At 45.0% G+C, this 25697-nt stretch overlaps 1 pseudogene; it reads right to left on the reverse strand.

Annotated features, from left to right (window-relative positions):
- Positions 1-14625: 14625 nt before the first annotated feature.
- LOC114007283 (uncharacterized) lies at positions 14626-14710 on the reverse strand (annotated as a pseudogene).
- Positions 14711-25697: the final 10987 nt, after the last annotated feature.

The raw sequence follows: 25697 nt of genomic DNA on the forward strand, positions 1-25697 counted from the left end.
GCGGGACGTTACCATGGCGATCGCGCGGGGGCGGTGGGCGCGGCCGGGCGAGTCCGGCCCAGGTAGGCTGGCCTTTGATGGAGGGCTCCCCGACGTGAGCTGGGGAAGATCGGCCTGAAGAGGGCGCTGCTTCGCGCCCCGCGTTCCTGTTGCGACTCCGTTGTTCCGGCCGCTTGCTTTACAGTGACCCGGGAGCCCTGGAACCGAACGCTGCTTGACTGCATCCGCCGCCCGAAGGAGGGAAAAGAAAAGGGAAAAAGTCTCCTTTCTGCGGAAAGTGTCACCTACCATATTGGCCGCACATAGCCTGAAAATACCTTCCTATCCCACCTACTTCACGAAAGCCCGAATGGAAGAAAATTCTAACACAATTAGAACTTGAATTAATATTATTTTACTCTGGCCATTTAGATACTTTGTCCGTTTAAAAAATGCGTTCAAATGTATTGGTAAAATTTGGAAGCGTAAATGGATGAGAGACCCAAATAATTTCGGAGCGCACACAAGCCGTTTGGAGTCAGTGGAGGAAAAAGTATTCTCAGCTGGATGAGAATGCAAATGTTTTATAACATACAAATCTAAGTTGAGCAGTGAAAGTAACAGTATCATGAAATTCTAAATTTTGCCACACATGAAGGATATAGTGTATTGGATGGTTTACTAAACCGTAATCTTAAAGATTGAATTCCAGAAATAAGAGTCAAAATTTCTTTGCTATGAGCTTAAAATAGGAACCTACTAGATATGTAAGGAATTTGGGAGTAAAATTAGAGCACTGCTGGCTTTGCATATTATCTGCTGTCTAGGAAAGGAATTCTGTATATGCCAGAACTTGCCCTGCCCCTGACATTAATGTTATGCACACTTTAAAAAAACATTAGTGCGCCACATAATTCACAACCATATAATTCACCCATTTATAGTGTCGTGATTTTCATATCTTCACAGAGTTGTATAGCCATCTTCACTGTTTACTTCCAGAACATTTTCTTGACCTCCGAAAGAAACCTTGAGTTGACTAACACACACACACTCTCACACCCTGGTCCTCCCTTTTCCTCTGTCGGGGTAAGCCCCTGTGATACCTTCTGTTTCCATAGATCTGCCTGTTTTGGACATTTCTTATCAAGGGAAATCTTATCCTATATGGCCTTTTGTGTCTGGCTTCTTTCACTGAGCATATGTTTGCAAGCTTCATCCCTGTTCTAGCAGGTATCATTTGTTTAAACAGATTATATAAGGACTCTTGGAAAAGTTCATGGGAATTAAGAAAAAAAAAAAAAAAACTATGCATACATTTCTTTTTTTTTTTTTTTACCAGAATAAACTCTTACTTTACTTTCTTTTTAGGTTTATTTTTATTTTATGACTGGGAGACACAGAACTTCCCAATGAAATCTATTTATTTTTCTTTTTTTGAAGAGGTTTTTGCTATAGGGCGCGTGCGCTCGCCAGACAGAGAGAGACAGAGAGATAGAAAGCGAGAAATCACCCCCCCAGAGGGGATGGCCATGCCGCAGTCCCTTCTCCTCCATTCTCCTCTCGGGATCTTGGGCATGCACACACTCGCGCCCGGTGTGAGTTTAAGCCACCAGGTCCGAACTCGACCCGCGAACCGCGTTCGACTACGTGGAAGTCCAGGGACATAGCCATTACGCTAACTGCTGGTCCGGCCCAATGAAATCTTGAAGCTGCAATCTGCCCCAATTTCCAGTCAGTCTAGGATCCTGGGCACTAACACACACACACACACACAAATCTGGAACTCTCCCAGATGGGTCAGCCTCTCAGATCACTGTCCTACTCCTACCTCATGATCCAGTCCCAGAATTTCATTTAACATGAACTTTTCAGAGCCCCTTTGTATTCCTTTCATTTTTTCCTTTTTAAAATTTATTTATCTATTTATTTGTTGTGAATTTCAACTGCTCGGTCCAGGAACCACAGTCGACCATGTGGGAGTCCAGCGCCTCACCCACCATTCTACCTGTTGTATTTCCCTTGTATTTCATTGTGGGGACATACCACATTCTGGATATCAATTTATAGTTAATGAATATTGAAATCATTTCTGACTTTTGGCTGCGAATAATGATGCTCTAAACATTTACATAGAAGATTTTGGACAGATGCGTGTTCATTTCTCTTGGGGAGAATTTCTACCTAGGGGAGTAATTACTGGGTTGTATGTTTCACTTTTTTTTTTTTAATTATTTATTTGAGGCCAGCACATGGCATGATGGGTAAGGTGTTGGACTCCCATGTAGCCAACAGCAGTTTGAGTCCTGGACCCAACAGCTTGAAAATCATGCCATGCCCAAAATCCCAAGAGGAGAACAAAGCAAAAGGGATTACAATATGGTCACTGGGGGATGATTTCTCACTTTCAGTCTCTGTCTCTCTGGCAAGCGCACACGTCCTATAGCAAAAAAGCACTTAAAAAAAAACTGTTTAATTTTATTTATTCATTCATTTATTTTAATTTGATTAGAGAGAGACAGACTCATACACATACAGAGAGAGAGAGAAGGAAAATAAGAAAGCAAGCCACCAGGTCTAGGACTCAAACTGTGGACAGCCATGTGGGAGTATCCAGTGCCTTAATCACCATGCCACCTGCTGGTCCTTCTTAAGTACATTTTTTTTTCTTTAAACTTGCTATAAGGTACATGCACTTACCAGAGAGACACACAGAAAGAGAGAGAGAGAGAGAGGAAAAGTGAAAAAACAAGCCACCAGATCTGGGACTTGAACTGCAGTCAACCATGTAGTCCTGAGCCTTAATCACCATATCACTTGCTGGCCCGTATGTTTAACATTTTTTCACTTTCCTTTCTTTTCTTTTCTTTTTTTTTATTTTGAGAGAGATTTTTGCTATAGTGCACTTGCACGCGCTGGAGAGACACAAATACAGAAAACAAGAAATCACCCCCCTGCCCCCCAGAGGATGGCCATGCAGGAATCCCTTCTCCTCCCTTCTCCTCTTGGGATCCTGGGAATGAATGCACATGTGCCTGAAGTGAGGTTTAAGCCACCATGTCCGGGACTCAAACTGCAGTCAATTACATGTGAGTCCAGCAACATAACCATTGCACCATTTGCTGGTCCCCAATATGTTTAACTTTTGCAGGAAACTGCCAAACTATTTTTTAAAACAACTGCACCATTGTTTTTTTTTCAAAGAATTATTATTTTATTTATTATTATTATCTTTTTTTTTATTTGACCAGACAGAGAAAGAGAGAGAAAGCAAGCTTCCAGGTCTGGGACTGAACTGCAGTTAGCCATGTGGGAGTCTAGCACTTTAACCACACCACCTGCCAGCCCCAACAACTGCACTGTTTTACGTCCACACTAGCAATACATGAAGGTTCCAACTCCTCTAAATCCTTACAACAGATTGCTGTCTTTTTTGTTACAACTGTACTAGTAGATAATAGATAATGAAATGGTAACTTAGTGGTTTTGTTTTTTATTTCCTTAAGGGCTAATGATATTGAGCAGCTTTCATGTGTTTATTAGCTATATGTATACCCTCTTTGAACAGCTAGCTATTCAAAGCCTTTGCTCATTTTTCTTTTCTTTTTTTTCTTTTTGCCAGAGGGCAAGAGCATTTGCCAGAGAGAGAGGAAACATGAGAAAGCAACCCCTATGGCAAATGCTCATGCTTCAATCCCTTCTCTTTCGTTGTTCCTTCCTTTTGGGATTTTGGGCACACATGCACACACGTGTACCTGGCATGTTTCTAAAGCCACCAGGTCCAGGACTCAAACCACATAGTTCGCTGTATGAGATCCATCCACCTTAACTATCATGTCACAGGCTGGCTTGCTTATATTTCAATTGAGTTATTTATCTCTTTATTGTTGAGTTGTAAGAGTTTTTTTTTTTTTTTTTTTCCTATTTTATGAAAGAGATACTTGCTATAGGGCATGTGTGCTAATCAGAGAGACTGAGAAACAAAACACGAGAAATCACCTGTAGAGGGGATAGCCATGCCACAATCCTTTCTCCTCCATTCTCCTCTCAGGAATTTGGGCACGCACCCACATGCACCTGGCTTGAGTTTCAAGCTGCTGGATCTGGGACTGGAACCACAGTCTGCCATGTGGGAGTCCAGCACCTTAACCACTACGCCACTTGTGGCCCCAAATGGTAAGAGTTCTTCGCGTATTCTGGATACCAATTCCTTGTTAGATATAAGATTCACAAGTATTTTCTCCTATTCTGTAGGTTATCTTTTTACCTTTTTTTTTTTTTTCTCGGTTTTTGCCATAGGACACATGTACTTACCAAAGAAACAGAGAAGAAGGGACCAGCAGATGGTGTGGTGGTTAAGGTGCTGGACACTCCCACATAGCCCACCATGGTTTGAGTCCTAGACCTGGTGGCTTGCTTTCTCACTTTCCCTCTTTCTCTCTCTCTCTCTGGTCAAATTAAAATAAAATGAATGAATAAATAAAATTAAATAAATAATTTTAATAAAAAAGAAACAGAGAAGAAAAGTGAGAAATCACCCTCCAAGGAGGATGGCCATACTGCAGTCCTTCCTCCTCCATGTTCCTCTTGGGATTTTGGTCACACATGCACAGGCACCAGGAGTGTTTCAAGCTATGGCGTCCAGAACTCAAACTGCAGTCAACCATATGGAAATTCAGCCCTTTAACCACCATGCCATCTGCTGGGCCTCCTTTTCACTTTCTTGATAATATCATTTACAACACAAAAAATTTGGTGTTATATAGTGCAATTTATCTGTTTTTGTTTTTTTTTTATTTTGTCACTTATGCTTTTGGTGCAATACATTCACTTCTAGAAGACATTGTTTAACATTCAAATATTGAAAGAAAATATCCTTCTCATTTTGTAGTTGGATAAAGTGAAATGATTAAAGTTAAGTGGACTGCCCCAAGTGAAACAGGCAATCATTAGGAATTTAAAAAAAATTTTTTTTGAGAGTTTTTTTTTTTTTTTTTTGCTATAGGGCGCATGTGCTCGCCAGACAGACAGAGAGAAACAGAGAGACAGAAAGTGAGAAATCACCCCCTAGGGGGGATGGCCACACCGCAATCCCTTCTCCTCCATTCTCCTCTCGGGATCTTAGGCACGCACGCACACGCGCCCGGCGTGAGTTTTAAGCCACTGGGTCCAGGACACAAACCATGGTCGACTACACGGGAGTCCAGCGACACAGCCATTACGCTAACTGCTGGTCCCTGGATTAAGCTTTTATAATTTAAGACCTTAGGATTTTGTGGCAAAGTTTACTTTTTTTAGAGACAAATTTTTGCCAGAGCGACAGAAAGCAAAAAAAAAAATCAGCCCCCCCCCAAAGGGGATGAACATTCCTCCATTCTCTTGGGATTTGGGACATGCATGCACACGCACCCGGCATGAGTTTTAAGCCGCCAGGTCCATGACTCAAACCACAGTTGACAACATGGGAGTCCAGTGACGTAAGCATTATGGTATCTGCTGGTCCCGCAAAGTTGATTTTTAAAGATGTCTCAAGTCAGCAAGTGGCCTGGTGGTTAAGGTGACTGGATCCCATATGGCTGACTTTGTTATTTGAGTCCTGGACCCAACGTCTTGAAAAACACTCTGGGTGCGTGTGCATGCATGCTCAAAATCCTGAGAGAGAATGGAGGAGGAAGAAAAGACATCATGCCGTGGCTATCCTCCAGGAGATGTTTTCTCACTTTCTCTTTCTCTCCCTCTCCCTGCCCCTGGCAAGCACATGCACCCTGCAACAAAAAATAAAAATCAAATAAATATATCTCATAATTTTTTTAAATAAAAATTAAACTATAAGGCATATGCACTCACCAGAAAGACAGAGAGAGACAGACAGAAAGCAAGAAGTCACACCCCAGGAGGGTTGGCCATGCCACAATCCCTTCTCCTCCATTCTCCTCGTGGAATCTGGGCATGCACACACATGCGCCTGGCATGAGTTTAAGCCACCGGGTCCAGAACTCAACCTGCGATGGACTACACAGGAGTCCAGTGACGTAACCATTACGCCACCCGCTAGTCCCACACACGTTTTTAAAATTTATTTATTTCTCTGAGAGAGAGAAAGAGGACAGAGAGAGACCCCACTAGTGTCTTCTCACCATGGTCCACCCACGGCCTCAGCCACCCTGCATCACAGGCACACGTGTCTATGCCAAGCATGCACAGGGAGTCCCTGGGATGCAAACCCAAGACCTTTCCAGGTGAGGTTAGCACTGGGAGACATTGCATTAGTGCTGTGCTACCATTTGACTCTCTCACCTTCTTTCTGTTTTTTTAGGTTTTTGCCATAGGGCGCATGCGCCCACTGGAGAAACAGAGACAGTGAGAAGGAATGTGAGAAATCACCCCCTGGGAGGATGGCCATGCCACAATCCATTCTCCTCCCGGGATTTTGGACATGTACTCACATGCATCTGCAAAGAATAGGAAACAAGGTTTATTAGAAAGGAGGCAAAGCTTCCAGCAGTGCAGAAGGGAGAGTCTGAGCGGTTTGCCCAAGAGGAGTTGGAGGCAAGGGGTTTTTACCTCGCAATCCAAGCAATGGGCTGTCTCTCTGCTAAGGAAGTGGGCTTTAGAGAATAGTTACATGGGAGGACCAGCAGGTGATCTGGTGGTTCAGGCACTGGACTCCCACATGGCTGACTGGTTTGAGTACCAGACCTGGAGACTTGCTGTGTCACTCTCTCTCTGATGAGCACATGTGCCCTGCAGCAAATTAAAAAATAATAATGATGGGACCAGCAGATGGCATAATGGTTACATCACTAGCCTCCCACATAGTCAACTGCGGTTCAAGTCCCAGACCTAGTGGCTTGAAACTCATGCAGGGCATGTGTGTGTGCACGTCCAAAATCCCGAGAGGAGAATAGAGAAGTGATTACACCATGGTCATAACACCTCGGGAATGATTTCTCACTTTCTGTCTCTGTGTCTGTCTCTGTCTCTTCAGCAAGCACACACACTCTATAGCAAAAAATATCTCTAGAAACAAAAATAATAGTAATAATAATGATGAGGAGGATAAGTAAAATTAAATAAATAAATTTTTTTAGGAGGTTTTTGCCTGAGGTCACATGCACTCGCCCAGGGAGAGAGAGAGAGACAGACGAGGGAAAGTGAGAAATCACCCTCCCAGGGGGGTTGACCATGCCGCAATCCCTTCTCCTCCATTCTCCTCCTGCGATCTTGGGCATGCACTCACATGCACCCGGCATGATTTTCAAGTCACAGGTCCAGGACTTGAACTGCAGTCGACTGCATTGGGGTTCAGTGACATAAGTGCTATGCCATCTGCTGGTCTCAATAAATAATTCTTTATTTAAAAAAAAAGGAAAATTGTTTCATCGTAGTTTAACTGATTTATTATCTTATTCTTCCTAGGTTCAGTAGGCCATAGTAATCTGTACTTCTTGTTAGAATACAGTTAGAAAGGGACCAGCAGCTGGTGTAATGGTACACCACTGGACTCCCATGTAGTTGACTGCAGTTCAAGACCCAGACCCAGCACCTTCAAACTCATGCCAGGCACGTGTCACTGCTTTCTGTTTCTCTGACAAGCACATGCGCCCTGTAGCAAAAATCTCTCTTAAAAAAATAAAATAAAAAAATATATATATATACATATATATAATTACTAAATAGAAATTGTCATCTTTAGCTATAATTGCTTTGAGTCCCAATGCAGCCAGCTTTTTAGCTGTGAAAACTTAGCTATCGTGACTCCACCTTGGGCCTTTACATTGTCTGTGTGTTCAATATTCCTATCTCCTGCCTTATTAGCAAGAGTTATAAATTCTTTAGAGACATGTAAAAAGGGTATCTATTGTTCATTAACCAGACCATAGAGAAAAAACACAGAGACTTCATTAAAAAGAAAAACATAGTGACTTCCTTTCAAGGCTCTTACCCTATCTACCTGTAAGTGGGTCGAACTCATATCTCAGCAATGCTAGCAGTGGGGGCCAGCAGGTGTCATGGTGGTTAAGGTGTTGGATTCTCACATGGCTGACTGCAGTTTGAGTCCTGTACCTGGTGGCTTGAAAATCATTCTGGGTGCATATGTGTGTGCGCCCAAAAATACCAGGAAAGGAATTAAGGATAACAGATTGCAGCATGGCCATCCTCCAGGGGGGTGATTTCTCACTTTTCCTCTTACTGTCTTTCTCTGTGTCTCTAGACAATTGTATGTTCTCGATGGCAAAATCCTAAAAACAAATAAACAAAAATCTTTACCTTTACCTTACTATCCCTCCTGGTTATGCCTCCTTTCTTTCTTTTTTTCTTTTTTTTTTTTTTAAGAATTATTTTTGGGGGGTCAGCAGATGGCGTGGTGGTTAAGGGTGCTGGACTCTCATTTGACCAACCATGGTTTGAGTCCTGGACCTGGTGGCTGGCTTAGTTGCTTTCTCTCTTTCTCTCTGTTCCTCTCTGGTCAAATTAAAATAAAAGAAAGAAAGAAAGATAAAATAAAATCTTTAAAAAAAAAAAAAGAATTATTTTGGGGCTGGCAGGGGGCATGGTAGTTAAGGTGCTGGACTGCCAGTTCGAGTCCTGTTCCTGTTGCTTTCTCTCTCTTTTGTCAAGTTTAAAAATGATAATAAAATAAATATTTTTTTATTTAATTTTACTATTATTATTTTAATTTGACCATAAAGACAGAGAGAAAGTGAGAAAACAAGCCTCCTGGTCTGGGACTTGAGCCAGGGTCAGCCACATGGTAGTCCAGTGCCTTAACTACCATGCTGCCTGCCAGCCCCATTATTATTATTTTTCAACTTGACCAGAGAGAGAGGGAAAGTGAGAAAGCAAGCCGCCAGGTCCAGGATTGGAACCATGGTGGCCATGTGCGAGCCCAGGACCTCAACCACCATACTACTCGCTAGCCCCCATGCCTGCTTCCTTTACTTCCTTTGACAGTAACACTTCTGAAAAGAGTTTTATGTACATATTATTCCCACTCCTTTACTCCTTACCCCAGTCTAGCCTTGGTACCTCTGAGAAAATTCTCTCCTTGTGGTCACTGACCACCTCCCCTTGGCTAAGATCAATTCACAGGGAAGCCAACAGCACCTGCTTCCGCAGTAGCACCCAGCACAGCAGGCACTTCTGAAATGTTTCTCCTCCCTTGGCGTCTATGATGGCACACTTCCCTGCTTTCTTTTTTGCCTCCCTGGAAACTCTTTTTTTTCCCTGCTGTGGGACACATACACTTGTCAAAGAGAGACAGAGAGACACAGAGAGGAAGAGGGAAAATGAGAAATCACCATGGGGAAATGGGCACACTGCAATGCTGTGTCCTCCATTCTCCTCTCAGGATTTTGGTGCACATGTGGTTGGCATGATTTTCAGGCTGCCGGGCCCAGGTCTTGAACCACAGTCAGCCATGTGGAATATAGCTGCTTCAACTTCCACACTATCTGCTGGCCTTGGAAACTCTTTGTTTAAAAATATTACTTATTGAGGCTGACAGGTGGCATGGTGGTTGGAGGCGCTAGATTCCCACATGGTCAACTGTGGTTCGAGTCCCAGATCCAGCAACTTGCTTTGTTGCTTTCCCTTTCTCTCTGCCTTTCTCTGGTCAAATTTAAAAATAATCATAACAAATGGAATTAAATGAATAAATAAATCTTTTTTAAAAATTGCTCATTTAGGGACCAGCAGCTAGCATAATGGCTATATCGCTGGACTCCCATGTAGTCGACTGCGGTTCGCATCCCGGACCTGGTGGCTTAAAACTCCAGTGGGGTACATGTGCGTACGTGCCCAGTCACGTGGGGTACATGTGCGTACGTGCCCAGGATCCCGAGAGGAGAATGGAGGAGAAGGGATTGCGGCGTGGCCATCCCCCCTGGGGGGTGATTTCTCACTTTCTGTCTCTCTGTCTGTCTCTGTCTGTCTGGCGAGCACACGCACCCTATAGCAAAAAACTCTCAAAAAAAAAAAAATTGCTCATTTATATTTCCAGAGGTTACATGCACTCATGAGAGGGAGAGTGAAAGAGAAAGCACCCCTCAATCGAGTGTAGTCACGCCATACTTCTTTTTCCTCCATTTCCCCATCCTGGAGGATTTGGGGCACACGTCCACATTCGCCCAGTGTGTTTTTCAAGCAGCCAGAGCAAGGATTCAAACTGAAGTCGGCCACATGGTATCCAGCTCCCAATGCACAGCATTTAACCACTGTGCTACAGGGCTGGCCCTGCTGGAAATGTTTCTCATGTTGCTGCCTCCTCCACCCAACCTTTAAATATTGTGCAGCCTCAAGATGCAGTCCTGAGGCCTCCTCTCTCAGTCAACACCCCTTCCTTAGATCATCTCAAACAGCCCCATGACTCTAACGAGTGTATATGTCGACTGCCAAGTATTCAAAGGGTCTTCGAAAAGTTCATGGATAGAAATGTATTGTGAAAAGTCTATTTGCTCCAGCGAGTGCATGTGTGCTATGGCAAAAACCTTCTAAAAGAAAAAAAAAAATCTAATGGTGGATTCTGGATTTTTTTTGCACCAAGATAAACTCTTCCTTTGATTCCACTTTCCCACAACATTAATTTTTTTTCTTTATTCAAGATAGAATGCATAGGGACCAGCAGTTGGTGGCTATGTTACTGGACTCCCATGTAGATGACTGTGATTTGAGTCCTGGACCCGGTGGCTTAAACTCACGCTGGGTGCGTGTGCATGCGTGCCCAAGATCCTGAGAGGAGAATGGAGGAGAAGGGATTGCGGTGTGGCCATTACCCCCAGAGGGTTGATTTCTTGCTTTCTGTCTCTCTGTCTTTCTGGCAAGCACACATGCCCTATAGCAAAAAAAATAAAATAAATAAAAAGATAGAATGCATACACACAAGAGAGACAGAGATAGCACCCACCATAAGTTCTGGTCACATCACAATCTCTTTCCTCCAGGTCATCTTGGGCACTCATGTTTGTGCCCAGTGTGTTTTCAGGTGGGCCATGCTGGGGATTCCAACTGCAGTCACCATGTGGGATCCAGCTTCTCCTGAGCAGTGCATTACCACTGCTCCATGGAGCCAGCTCTTCCACAAACGACAAGAAAGTCCCCTTGTATATCTGTAGTCATGATGTCTTCCCTGAGTTCTAGACTTACATGTGACACTACCTACTTGATATTTGTTTTATTTTTATTAGAGATTTTTGCTGCAGGGTGCGTGTGCTCCCCAGACAGACAGAGATAGAAAATGGGAAATCAGTCCCTGTGGGGATTGCTTCACCGTAATACCCTTCTCCTCCATTCTCCTCTCAGCATTTTGGATATGCATGCACACGCACCCACCATGAGTTTTAAGCCACTGGGTCTGGGACTTGAACTGCGGTCACTCTAGTGATATAAACATTACACCATCTGCTGATCCCCCTACTTGTTATTTGAGCTGACTGTCTAGTATACCTTCACTTCCACAGATTTGCTCCTCCACCCACCCAGAGCAAATGTCATCACCAGCCGTCCAGTTGCCCACGCCAGAACTCTTGGTGTGTTTTGTCTCCTCCTTCCCCTCGAATGATCATGAACTCATTATTCTCTTCTTTCCAACTCCCCTGCGATCTTTGAATTCAGGATAGCATCATCACTTGTCTAGGCTATTTCATTGGTCTGTTTTACTCATGATCCTTTTCTTTTCTTTCTTTTTTTTTTTTTTCTTTCTTCTTGAAATTTTTGCTATAAGGTTCGTGCACTCGCCAAATAGAGAGATAGAAAGTGAGAAATCAGCCCCCCAGGGGGGATGGCCACATCGCAATCGCTTCTCCGCCATTCTTTTCTCAGGATCTTGGGCAAACACACACACGTACCTGACGTGAGTTTTAAGCTACCAGGTCCGGGACTCGGACTAAGGTCGACTATGTGAGAGTCCAGAAACATAACCATTACACCATCTGCTGGTCCCTCATGACCTTTCTCAATCTCCTCTTCAGAAACAGAAAGTAGTCAGAACGCCCTTCTTTTTTGTCTCTGTTTGTTATAGGGTGTATGCACTCGCCAGAGGGAGACAGAGGCAGAGAGAGAAAGTAAGAAAATCCCCCTCTGGGGGGGATGGCTATGCCACCATCTCTTCTTCATTCTCTTAGGATTGGGCATACAAATGCACCCAGAGTGTTTTTCAAGCTATTGGGGACTCAAACTACATAGCTGGCCATGTACAATCCAGTGACCTTAACTCCACACCACCTGCTGGCCTCCAGAATGCCCTTCTTAAAACATAAATTAGATTATGCTTACTTGTTCAAAACTTCTCAGTGACTTCTCATTGTCCAGTGAATAAAACCAAAGCTCCCAGAGGCTGGCAGGTAGTGTGGTGGTTAAGGCTCTGGACTCCCATATGGCTGACTATGGTTCAAGTCCTGGACCTGGTAGCTTGCTTTCTTATTTTCCCTTTCTCTCACTTTCTGTCTCTCTCTGGCCAAATTTAAAAAAAATAATTATGATAAATAAAATAAATCTTTCTTTTTTTTTTAAGAAAAAAAAAAAAAAAAGCTCCTTCTCATGACCTGTAAGGCCTTGTGGGATTTGGCTGCCTCCACTTCTCATATTTCTTCTTAGACCACATTCCTCTTCTCCTGTATTTCTCCCCCTTTGGCCTTCATTCTTCAGTGAGATAAGCTTTTTCCCTCTGGAGGACTTGGTACTTGTGTCTACATGGCCTGAAAAATTCTTCCCTGTCTTTTTGCATGACTGGTTCCTTTGTACTCTTCAGGTCTTAGTTCAAATGTCATCTCCTCATTCATGCATTAATTCATCTAACAAATACCGTTGGGCACTTTCCTGTTTGTTTTATTTTGCTCTAGGGTGTGTGCACCCACAGGAGAGAGAAAGAGAGAAAGGGAAAGTGAGAAATCACCCCCAGGGGGAATAGCCATGCTGCAATCTCCTCTCCTTCATTTTCCTTTTGGGATTTTGGGCACACAAGCATACATATCCAGTGTTTCTTTCCTTTTCTTTTTCTTTTTCTTTCTTTTCTTTTTTTTTGAAGAGGTTTTTGCTATAGGGCACATGCGCTTGCCAGAAAGACAGAGAGAGACAGGGAGACAGAAAGTGAGAAATCACCCCCCCAGGAGGATGGCCACATCACAATCCCTTCTCCTCCATTCTCCTCTCGGGATCTTGGGCACGCACGCACATGCGCCCAGCGTGAGTTTAAGCCACTGGGTCTGGGACTCAAACTGCGGTCAATTACATGGGAGTCCAGCAACATAGCCATCACACCAACTGCTGGTCCCCCTACTGTGTTTTTTCAAGCTATTGGATCTGAGACACAAAATGCTCAGCTAGCAACATGGAATCCGGCATTTTAGTCACCACACTACAGGCTGGCCGGAGCACTTTGCATCTTTTTTTTTTTTTTTTTTTTTGAGAGGTTTTCGCTATAGGGCGCGTGCGCTCGCCAGACAGACAGAGAGAGACAGAGAGACAGAAAGCGAGAAATCACCCCTCAGAGGGGATGGTCACGCCGCAATCCCTTCTCCTCCATTCTCCTCTCGGGATCTTGGGCACGCACGCACATGCGCCCAGCGTGGGTTTTAAGCCACCAGGTCTGGGACACGAACTGCAGTCGACTACATGGGAGTCCAGCGACATAGCCATTATGCTAACTGCTGGTTCCCAGCACTTTGCATCTTAATCCCTATTCTAGGAGTTAAGAAAATACATGTTTATTTGTATTCTCTGAGAAGCAGACACTAAGAAAAAAATTAGTCATGCAAGAGATTTATTTGAGGGAAGTGCACATGAAGGATAAAAGTAAAATGTGAATTTGGGGACAGTGTTCAGACTTGGTGCAGATCTACAATCAGTGAAAGGAGAGGGAGAGGAAGGAGCATTGAGTAGAAAGAGTCCTGGTCGTTAAGGTGCTGGATTCCCACATGGTCGACCATGGTTCAAGTCCCAGACCTGGTTGCTTGGAAATCATGCCAGGAACATGTGCATGCATGCCCCAAATCCCAAGAGGAGACTAGAGAAGGGATTGCAGCATGGCCACCACCCCTGGGGTGTTCTCACCTTCACTCTTTGTCACTCTCTGGCAAGCACATGTGCCTTATGGCAAAAACCTGGGGGGAAAAAAAAAAGTCTCACCCTACAGAAAGTTCTAAGAAGATTTTCGGCCAAGCTGATGTCCCCAAGCCAAAGCTGCCCACTAGAAAAGTCCCACCTCTTACAGGAATGGGCCGGAAATAGTGTTGCAGCCCACCTGTGAAGCTGCCAGTGGAAAGCACGGCCTTCTCACAAGCCCTGTGAGACCAGAGAGTGACAGCCGGAGTCATCAGTCAACCCTGCTCCCTCTGCAGGCGATCGGCGGGTGTGTTCTCACAGTGGACACATGCTAGAAGGAGCAGAGGAGAGGAAATTTCAGTGCCACTTCCAGCTTTACTCTCCCATCTCGCTCACTCTGCCCCTGGGTATGAGGACTGACTTATCTGCCTGCTGGATTTGGAAGCAGTGAGTATGCCGGACTCACCCCAGCTGGCTTTCTCTCTGGTAGCCTGATAGCCAGGTCTGCTTCTTGCCTGCAGCGGGTGGAAATTCTGCGTGGCTCTCCTTGCTGAAATAAACTAATGCCAGGCTCGGTCTCTGTGTGGGGAAGCCTTTGGTTGCCCAGCTATACTACCTACTAGTTTTCAATTAGCAATAATCGCGCCTCGGATAAACCTCATTGGCTACGATACTGCCACTGCGCAAAGCTTATACTACCTACTAGTTGAGAATAAATGTTTATAATTTAGGGGTGAGAGAGTAGCTTGTTTTACTAGCAATCAAACTAGTTTTTTACAAAAATCTCTTTATTTCTTTTCTTTTTCTTTCTTTCTTTCTTTCTTTTTTTTTTTAGAGGTTTTTGCCTTAGAGCACATGCACTTACTAGAGAAAGAGAGACAGAGACAGTGAGAGGGAAAATGAGAAATCACCCTCCGGGGGGAAGGCCATGCCACAATGTCTTTTCCTTCATTCTCCTCCCAGGATCTTGGGCACACATGCATGCACATGCACCAGGTGTGGGTTCAGGACTCTAACCACAGTCGGCCAAGTGGAAGTCTGGCGATGGTGTAACCGCTACCCTGATGCTTCCTTTTTTTTTAGAGATTTTTGTTATAGGGCAGACGGTCATGCCACAATCCCTGCTCCTCCATTTTCCTCTTGGGATCTGGGGCACACACCCACATGAACCTGGTATGAGTTTTAATCCGCCTGGTCCAGGACTCAAACTATGGACTACTATGTGGGAGTCCAGCTATGTAACCATTATGCCATCTGCTGGTGGATTGATGTTTCCATTTTAATCAGGGTGGCCAGAGAAGATTTCACTGAGCAAGTAACATTTGAAGAAAGACATGGAAGAAGGAAAAACTGAACCAGGTGAGTATCAGTTGCAGAGCACTAGAAGCAGAGGAATTAGAAAAAAGACCCCAAACTGTGAGGAGGCCTGGCAGCTAAGCCAGAAACCTCCCACAGAATCAGTGTTACAGAAACAAGTAAAAGATGGTGTCTGTGGCTTTTGACTCTAAGATGGGAACTGTTGGAGAGTTCTGAACAAGGAGTGACACCATCTCTCCTCCTGCTTTTAAAGGACCACTCGGCCACTATGTTGCAAATGGAGGGAGGTGGATGCTATGGTTGGAACGCAGGTGTGTCTCCAAGACTGATACGTTGGACTTTAAACCCCAGGGTAAATGTATTAGGAAGTGGGGCCTTTTATGAAGCACTTGTCATGAGTGATTAAGTCCTCAGGAGTGGGATTAAAACCTTTATAAAAGAGGCAGTAGAGAGCTGCCTAGCCCTTTTCCCCTTCTGCACATGAGGATACACAGAAGGTGCCACCTAGGAGGGACAGGCCTTCACCAAACACTGCTACTGTCACCTTGATCTTGGACTTCCCAGCCTCCAGAACTGTGAGCCATAACATTCTGTTGCTTACACATTACTCAGTCTAAGGTGTTTTGTAATCGTAGCCTGAACACTTTAAGACAGGGAGCAAGTGTAGAAGCAGAGACAAGATTTGAGGCGAGAGGACAATGATCCAAGTGCAAGGTACTGTGACTCAAACCAAGGTGGCAGCATTAAAGGAAGGGAGGATTGGATTCTGCCTTTGTTTTGAAGGAAGATCCAAAATAATGTGGGGATAGAGTGTGAGAATGAAAAGAGAGAGAGAGAAGCTGAGGATGACTCAACTCTAGGTAGGATAAAGTTGCCATTTATTGAGATGAGGAGGTCTAAGGGTAGAAGAGACTTTGAGGAGATGATAAGGAGTTCTTTTTTTTTTTTTTTTTGCTACAGGGCACATGCGCTCGCCAGACAGATGGAGAGAAACAGAGAGACAGAAAGCGACAAATCACTCCCTAAGGTGGATGGCCACGCTGCAATCCCTTCTCCTCTATTCTCCTCTCGGGATCTTGGGCACATACGCACACGTGCCCGGCATGAGTTTTAAGCCATCGGGTCCGGGATGCGAACCGCAGTCAACTACTTGGGAGTCCAGCGACATAGCCATTATACTAACTGCTGGTCCCAAGGAGTTCATTTTGAGACACACTAAATCTAAGATGTCTGTTAGACCTTGAGGTAAAGATGTCAAGTAGACAGCTGGGTATGAGATCCAGAGTTTAGGAGAGAAGTCCAGATTGAGACATCAATTGGGCATCTTTGGTGCATAAATGAAGTTTAAAGTCGTGAGAAGAGATCGGATCACCAAAGGAGAGATAATAGCAGGAGAAGGAGTCTCCACCCTGAGCCCTGGGGCCTCCAACACTGAGAGGCAACAAGTTGTGAAGGAAGCAGCAAAGGAGACTGAGAAGGACTGGCCTTGAAGCTAGAACACCAAGATACTGCGGTATCTGACAAGCCGAGTGAACCAAGTACTTAGCGAAAGAGGGGACGGTGAGCAGTTTCACATGCGGCTACTAGATCATGTAAGGTGAAAACTGACATGTGCCCCGGTGTGATTTTCAAGCTGCAGGGTCCAGGTCTTGAACCGTGAGGCCGGTCATGTGGCATCCAGTCACCTTAACCTCCACTCCACTGGCCAGCTCAGTAAGCTAGCTTTTTTGGTCTTCCCCCATACATCATACCCTTCCCCACTCAGATGATGTGTTACTTAGCTGAGATGCTCACTTCCAGTGCCGATTTTGCCTGACTCTTACCCAATCTTGTGTATCCGTGGGGGAAATTTCTGCTAATCAGCACTGGAGAACACAGACACCGCCCACCACCATGACATTAAACCATTCCAGGAGATGCACAGCAGAGGTTAAACCTATGGTTCTACACTTGGCTCTGTCACTAACCGACTTTATGATCCTCCTGGGAAGTCACTTCACCTTTCTGTAACCCAGCTTCCTTATCTGCTAAACACGGATAACAGTTGCCAAGCATTGTCACTGAGGTTTCAGTCTTTTTCATCGGTACAGAGTGATTGCTCAGGCCAAAAAGTATTTTCATTTACTTATCAAATATTTTAGATAAACAAAGAGATATAAAGAATACCACACAGGGGCTGGCAGGTGACATGGGCTAAGGCGCTGGACTGCCACATATCAGACTGTGGTTTGAGGCCCAGATCTGGCAGCTTGCTTTCTCACTTTCCCTTTTTATCTCTCTGTCTCTTTCTGGTCAATTTAAAAAATAATAATAATAAATAAAACAAAATAATTCTTTTTTTTTTTTTTTAATAATTGGGATCAGCAGGTGGTGTGGTGGTTAAAGCACTGGACACTCCCATATAGCCGACGGTGGTTTGAATCCCGGACCGGGTGACTTACTTTCTCATTTTCCCTCTCTCTCTCTGTGTCTCTCTCTGGTCAAATTAAAATAAATGAATGGATAAATAAAATGAACTGATTACTAAAAAAGAAGAAAAGAATCTCACACAGAGTAAAATCCCTGACTTGAAGAGCTTTACTTTCTTATTTTGTCATATCCATATTTCTCACCATGTTCCTATATTGAGAATATAGCAGTATTTCTTTTTCTAAAAAAACTATTTATTTATTTATCCACTCATTTATTTTTTAATTTGACCAGAGAGAGAGAGAGGGAAAGTGAGAAAGCAAGCCACCAGGTCCGGGACTCGAACTGTGGTCGGCCATGTGGGAGTGTCCAGCACCTTAACCACCACGCCACCTGCTGGCCCCAGAGAATACAGCAGTATTTCTATCATTGTCACTGTCAATATCTGGGCAAGGAATATGAACTAGAAGCAAAGAGTTCAGGAAAAAGGGCAGCCAGTTCTTGGTTATTTTGCAGAACATATATACAAAAATGTTTAGGGAGTCCTAGTGCTTCCCGATGTTTTCATGAGCTAGGACACCCTCTGTGCATATAGAAGAAGGGCACGTCTCAAGATAAACTGGTCGGTCCAGCCCTATGGGGCACTGATTAAGTTCTCTGCTTTGGGAGCCAGATCCCTCATGGCCCACCGCAATTCAAATCCAGGCTCTAATCACTTGAAAAGCATACCAGGTGTATGATCGTACAGGCCCCAAATCCCGACAGAATGAAGAAAGCACCCGCTGGAGGGTCCTTTCTCTCTCTCTCTCTCTCTCACTCTCCCTGGTGAGGACACACCACACCATCCAGTCTCATAAATCTTTTGCTTCATTCTCTATTATGTGAACATTATCAATATCAAAATGGAGACACTTATGTCAAACCCTAACAAAATGGACATAGGAGGTCAATAAGAAGGAGCCCTGGGGGGGCTAGATGGTGCCCTGGTGGCTTAGGTGCTGGACTCGCACACGGCCAACAGTGGTTGGAGCCCTGAACTTAGCCGCTTGCTTTCTTGCTTTCTCTCTCTGCAAAATAAAATAATAGTAAATTTAAATAATTCTTTAAAAAAAAACCTAAAAATAAACACAACCAAAAAAATTCCATATTTTAAAAACAAAAGCAAAGAGCAAGGACCCTCCCCACCTCGGATAGGGCGGAGCCTGAGTTGCCCACTTCGCCCGACCCCAGACCCACTGTCTCCCCTCCCTTGCTCTCCAGAACCGCCAAGTGTCTGAGCCGCATTCCGTTCTCACGCTATTTCCTGAAAAACCGCTGTCCTTCAGAAGCCTTCCTCTCCCAGGGAAGCAGAGCCCGCGTCCAAGAAGTCTCTGTTTTATTCTATGCATTTCATTGACCATGTTGCTTTGCCAGGCAGCCTGGGGCAGATCGACGCAGGAATAAGTTTTGGGGATAACTGGGCTCCCAGGGCCCCATGCTGAGCTCGGCGGGAACACTGCCTCCCGCCCGCGGCTCGCCGCGACACGTGGCAGCAGCTTCCCGAGAGTCCCAGGAAAACGCGGGCAGCTCTCCCCCTGCTGGGCGGCTCCGACTTCAGGAAACCTCAGCGTTCGCAGCGTGACCGAGGCCGCGGGAGCTGTGGGCACCCTTTCCTCGGAGAAAAGAGGAGTCTTCCTTAGTGAGGAAGCCAAAGCTTCCTGTCTAATTTTTAACTCTTTAAACAAAACAAAACAAAAACAAACAAAAAGCCTAACGGGCTATCTGCAGGAGTAAAGGATGAAGGCTAAAACTGAACACAAATCTGCCTCTTGATTTTGTGGAGAAGAAAATTTTTTTGCTCTTTTTGGTTTGACCGCAAGAGGGCGTTGCAGCCACCAGAGCGAGAAAAAGCACCCCCAAACAAGGCACGGTCAAGCCTCAATCCTTTTTCCTCCATCCTGTCAGGATTTCGGCGGCCAGCTGCTGGGGCTGGGATTCCAACCTCAGTGGGCCGTGTGGCTCCAGCTCTGAACTCCCAGTACTTAACCACTGCACTATGGCAGGTCCTTTTCTTCCTTGTCAAGGACTCAGACGCTGCTGTTCTACCTAGTAAGCATGGTATTGCAAATGCGCAATGACCAGTGACCGCACTTTGAGTGACATTAAAATTAATCTGTTTAAGGGCCACCAGGTGGTGGGGTGGTCAAGGCATTGGACTCCAACATGATTGACTACAGTTCAAGTCCCAGACCCAGTGGCTTACTCTCCCACTTTCTCTGAGTCTCTCTCTGATGAGCACATGTATCCTATAGCAAATGGAAAAATAATAACAATGATAAAGAAAATTTAAAAATTTTAATGATCACTTTAGGTCAGGTGGTGGTGCAGTGGGGTCCTGAGTACACATCCTAGGATCTCTGTAAGTACCCCAGAGATACACATGCGTGATTTGGGCTGGCGGAGATGGCAGGTGGACTGTGGCATGAGCGCCCTGTGGGGGATGCCTCTCTTTCCCTCATGGAAGAAATAAATAGATAAACTTTTTAAAAAGATTGTCGAGTTCATTTTAGTGGTCTATCTTTTTTGTTTATCTGTTTAAGTAATAATATTTTGAGAGGTTTTGCTATAGGTTGCATGCGCTTGCCAGAAAGACAGGGAGACAGAGAGACATAAAGCGAGAAATCATCTCCCAGGGGGGACGGCCCTGCCGCAATCTCTTCTCCATTCTCCTTTCGGGATCTTGGGCACACATGCATACGCACCCAGTGTGAGTTTAAGCCACCGGGTCCAGGATGCAAACCATAGTTGACTACATGGGAGTCAAGTGACATAGCCATTACATCATCTGCTGGTCCCAATAATAATACTTTTAATAAAATTAAGTTATTGGGGCCAGCAGGTGGCATGGTGGTTAAGGATGCTGAACTCCCACGTGGTTGCCCACGGTTCAAATCCTAGACCTGGCAGCTTTCTTTCTTACTTTCTCTCTGTCTCTCTCTCTCTCATTCTGTTCCTCTCTGGTCAAATTAAAATAAATAAATAAATGGATAAAGTTGAATAAAATGATTCTAAAAAAATTTAAATTAAATTACGTTCTTAATAGCACATTTAATACATGAACCCTCTACCTTCTTGGTTTCTCTGCATTTTGTGCAACATCATTTTGACTTGATTATTCATGGGTCCATTTTATTTCCTGCCTTGATTTTTTTTTTTTTTTTTGAGAGGTTTTCGCTATAGGGCGCGTGCGCTCGCCAGACAGACAGAGAGAGACATAGAGACAGAAAGCGAGAAATCACCCCCCAGGGGGGATGGTCACGCCGCAATCCCTTCTCCTCCATTCTCCTCTCGGGATCTTGGGCACGCACGCACACGCGCCCGGCGTGAGATTTAAGCCACCGGGTCCGAGACGCGAACCGCGGTCGACTACGTGGGAGTCCAGCGACATAGCCATTACGCTAACTGCTGGTTCCCTTCCTGCCTTGATTTTGAAAACATTTTTCCCTTGGTGAATTTGTTTGAGTCTTCACTAGAGGTTCCAGATTAAGTCTGAGTACAATCCTACTCTGCTTTCTACAGTGGAGAAAGTGGACCATCCTGTCTGCCCCAGGGCTATCTCCACCCACCCTCCCTACTCCACCTGCATCCTCCACTGGGAAGGAGAAGCCTTCCAACCCAAAGGCTACCATCCCACTAGCGGGGTTTCTAGGACAAAAAGGGGAGTGTTAGTCCATCCTTTCAAAGACCATATTAGTTCCTCATCTAATGTTTTTAATAGTCACTGATGAGGGCCAGCGGGTGACAGGTGGTTGGGGGCGTTGGACTCCCACATGGCCGACCACTGTTCAAGTCCCAGATCTGCTAGCTTGCTTTCTCACTTTCCTTCTCTCTCTCGCTCACTCTGTTCCTCTCTGGTTAAATTTAACTAACTAACTAACTAAAGTTAAATAAAATAATTCTTTTTTTTTTTTTGGAGAGGTTTTTGCTATAGGGAGCGTGTGCTTGCCAGACAGACAGAGAGAGACACAGAGACAGAAAGCGAGAAAATCACCTCCCAGGGGGGATGGTCATGCTGCAATTCCGTCTCCTCCATTCTCCTCTCGGGATCTTGGGCACGCACGCACACGCGCCTGGCATGAGTTTTAAGCCACCGGATCCAGGACGCGAACCACAGTCGACTACGTGGGAGTCCAGCGACATAGCCATTACACTAACTGCTGGTTCCCAATAAAATAATCCTTAAAAAAATTTAAAAAGTCACTAATGGTCATTGTTCAGCCCTATGCTTTCATTAAATGTTAAAAATTAATGATCTTCTGGGACCAGCAGTTAGTGTAATGGCTGTGTCACTGGATTCCTGTGTGGTAGACTGCGGTTCAAGTCCTGGACCTGGTGGCTTAAACTCACGCTGGGCGCGTGTGCGTGTGCCCAAGATTCCAAGAGGAGAATGGAGGAGAAGGGATTGCAGCGTGGCCATCCCCCCCACCCCGGGGGGTGATTTCTCTCTTTCTGTCTCTCTGTTTCGATCTTTCTGGCACACACATGTGCCCTATAGCAAAAACCTCTCAAAAAAAAAAAAAATTAATGATTTTCTCTGGGCTGCTTAAGGGAGTTGGGCCCCACATGAGTGACCCCAGCACCAGCTTGGCAACTTGAAAACTGCACCGGGCGTATGTGCGTGCATCACCAAAATCCTGACAGAATGGAGGGGTGGAGAAGAGACTGCAGCATGACCGCTCCCTCGGGGGCTACTTTCTCCCTCACCCTATCTCACTCTGGCAAGTGCCTGCTCCTTCTGGCTTATACACAAACTGTGTTCTTCTTCATCCATTATTCCTTTTATATCTATTAGTGGCATTTTATAAATAAGAACTTCCTTCCCTTCACTGCTTAATCTGAACAGTAGTTTGCACGAGGAAGACAGATAAATATTGCCGCTTACTTTTTGTTGCTTTCAGGCCAATCCAGTTGGAGAAGGATGGATGAGAGCTGCTGTTCCTGCCATCCGAGGTGGAAGGGAGCACAGCTCTGCTGAGAGACGCTCTCTGCCTGTGGCCCGGTTTTCAGAGTCCTATAACTTGGAGTCTCAAAGGATGGAATAAGGCCAACTGAAGTTGGTACTTCAAAGAACTGAAAAGCACTAGTCTTTGGTAAGACTGGAGTTCAAGCCTTCTCAAAGCTCCTTGCATTTGCCAAAGGTTCAGGCTCCTGTGCTCCTACTCGGCCCTGCTCACTCTTCCTCCTTTCTGCACCTGCCTCTCCTCACCTGCCCTCTCACCTCAGGATCTTTTTTTTTTTTTTTTTTTTTGAGAGGTTTTCACTATAGGGCGCGTGCGCTCGCCAGACAGACAGAGAGAGACAGAGAGACAGAAAGCGAGAAATCACCCCCCAGAGGGGATGGTCACGCCGCAATCCCTTCTCCTCCATTCTCCTCTCGGGATCTTGGGCACGCACGCACACGCGCCTGGCGTGAGTTTTAAGCCACCGGGTCCCGGACGCGAACCGCAGTCGACTACGTGGGAATCCAGCAACATAGCCATTACGCTAACTGCTGGTTCCCTCACCTCAGGATCTTTGTACCTGTTCTCTGCCCAGAACTATCTACAAGGCATGTTCCTTTACAATGCTGCCTAAAGGGGCTGGCAGATGGCGTGGTGCTTCAAGTGCTGGGCTCCCACATGGCCAACCACCATTAAAGTCCTGAACTTTGTAGCTTATTCTCTCACTTTCCCTCTCTGGTGAGCACACATGCCCCATAGTAAATTTTTAAAAATGATAATAATAATACATAAAATATAATAAATAGTTCTTTAAAGATGCTGTCTAAAGATACTGTACCTGAGGTCTTCTTTTTATTTATTTTTTCTTTTTTTGGAGAGGTTTTTGCTATAGGGCACGTGCGCTCGCTCTTTTCTCTCTGGCTGTAAAATGGAGGTAGGATATGCCAACCCCGTTTTTACTTTTTTTTTTTTTGGAGAGATTTTCACTATAGGGCGCGTGTGCTCGCCAGACAGACAGAGAGAGACATAGAGACAGAAAGCGAAAAATCACCCCCCAGGGGGGATGGTCACGCCGCAATCCCTTCTCCTCCATTCTCCTCTCGGGATCTTGGGCACGCACGAACACACGCCTGGCGTGAGTTTAAGCCACCAGGTCCGGGACTCGAACCGTGGTCAACTACATGGGAGTCCAGCAACATAGCCATTACGCTAACTGCTACAGCAGGTACCTGAGATCTTCTTTATCATCTTACTTAAAAAGCACCACCATGGAGCCATTAGGTGGTGTGTTGGTTAAGAGCGCTGAACTCCCACATGGCTGACAGCAGTTCTAGTCCCGGACCCAGCAGCTTTCTTTCTCTCTTTCCCGCTCTCTCACTCTGTCCCTCTTTTGGTCAAATTAAAATAAATAAATAAGGGGGCCAGCTGGTAGCATGGTAGTTAAGGCACTGGACACTCCCACATAACTGATCATGGTTCAAATAACAGACCTGGTGGCTCCCTTTCTCACTTTCCATCTTTCTCTCTCTGTGTCTCTCTCTGGTCAAATTAAATGAATGAATGAATAAATAAAATTAAATAAATATTTTTAAAAATTAAATAAATAGGGACCAGCAGTTGGTGTAATGGCTATGTCGTTGGACTCCCACATAGTCGACCATGGTTCCAGCCCTAGACCCTGTGGCTTAAACTCATGCTGGGCGCGTGTGCGTGCATGCCCAAGATCCTGAGAGGAGAATGAAGGAGAAGGGATTGCAGCGTGGCCATCCCTCCTGGGGGTGTGATTTCTCACTTTCTGTCTCTCTGTTTCTCTCTTTCTGGTGAGCTCACATGCGCTATAGCAAAAACCTCTCAAAAATTTAAATTAATTAATTAATTAATTAAAGTTCAATAAAATAATTATTTTAGAAAATAATAAATGTATGTTTATTATCTACCTCCTCTTATTGGAGTAAACAGTATCTGAGGCGGAGAACTTTTTATTTTGTCCACCACTAAGTTCTAGGAATTAGCACAGTGCAGGGCTTTTATATTTGGATGGCTTAATTGGCACCAATACAATTTGCCTGAAAGCAATAGCTGTTAGGTTAGCGAGAAAGTGATTTCCCAAATGGGGTGGTCTCACAGCCTGCAGCCCCTGACTCAGGTTATTCAGTACAAAATTCTCAAATCTGATGTAGGCCTACAATTCTAGTTAATCCATTTCCTTCCTCCTGTCCTGAGACTAATTCATATTCTTCCTTTCAGGTGGAACGTGAACGTCCAATTGATTCTACAACGGTCTTTCGACTTTATTTGGCTCTGGTCACAACTTCTAAGGTCAAACTAATAAATTGGCTTCTGTTACTAGAAGCCAGGAGTTATATCTGACACATCAAATCTGTTTTTTTCTTTTTTTTGAGAGCGTTTTAGTAGGGCATGTGCTGGAGAGACCGAACAAGACAGACAGAAAGTAAGAACTCACCCTCCATGGGGATGGACACACAAATCTCTTTTCCTTCATGCTCTTCTTGGGATTTTGGGCATGCACGCACACGTGCTCAGTGTGAGTTTCAAGCCACCCTATCTGGGACTTGAATGGAGGTCAGCTACGTGAACTACGTGGGAGTCCAGCGCCATAACCACTACCGCCACCTACTGGCCCAACACGCATGGACTTCCATTTCCTATTGAATTGTCAGCATCAGCTGACTGCTCCTTAAAGGCATAGTCTTAAAGATTACTTGGAAGCCTCTTTTTCGTGACGACTCAGAGGAGGTCAGCTGCTTCAAGATGAAGCTGAATATTTCCTTCCCAGCCACGGGCTGCCAGAAACTCATTGAAGTGGACGATGAACGCAAACTTCGTACTTTTTATGAGAAGCGTGTGGCCACAGAAATTGCTGCTGACGCTTTGGGTGAAGAATGGAAGGTTATGTAGTCCGATCAGTGGTGGAAACGACAGACAAGGTGTGCCATGAAGCAGGGCGTCTTG

This window comes from Tupaia chinensis, unplaced genomic scaffold (genome assembly GCF_000334495.1).
Source record: "Tupaia chinensis unplaced genomic scaffold, TupChi_1.0 Scaffold000146_1, whole genome shotgun sequence".
Taxonomy (NCBI): domain Eukaryota; kingdom Metazoa; phylum Chordata; class Mammalia; order Scandentia; family Tupaiidae; genus Tupaia; species Tupaia belangeri.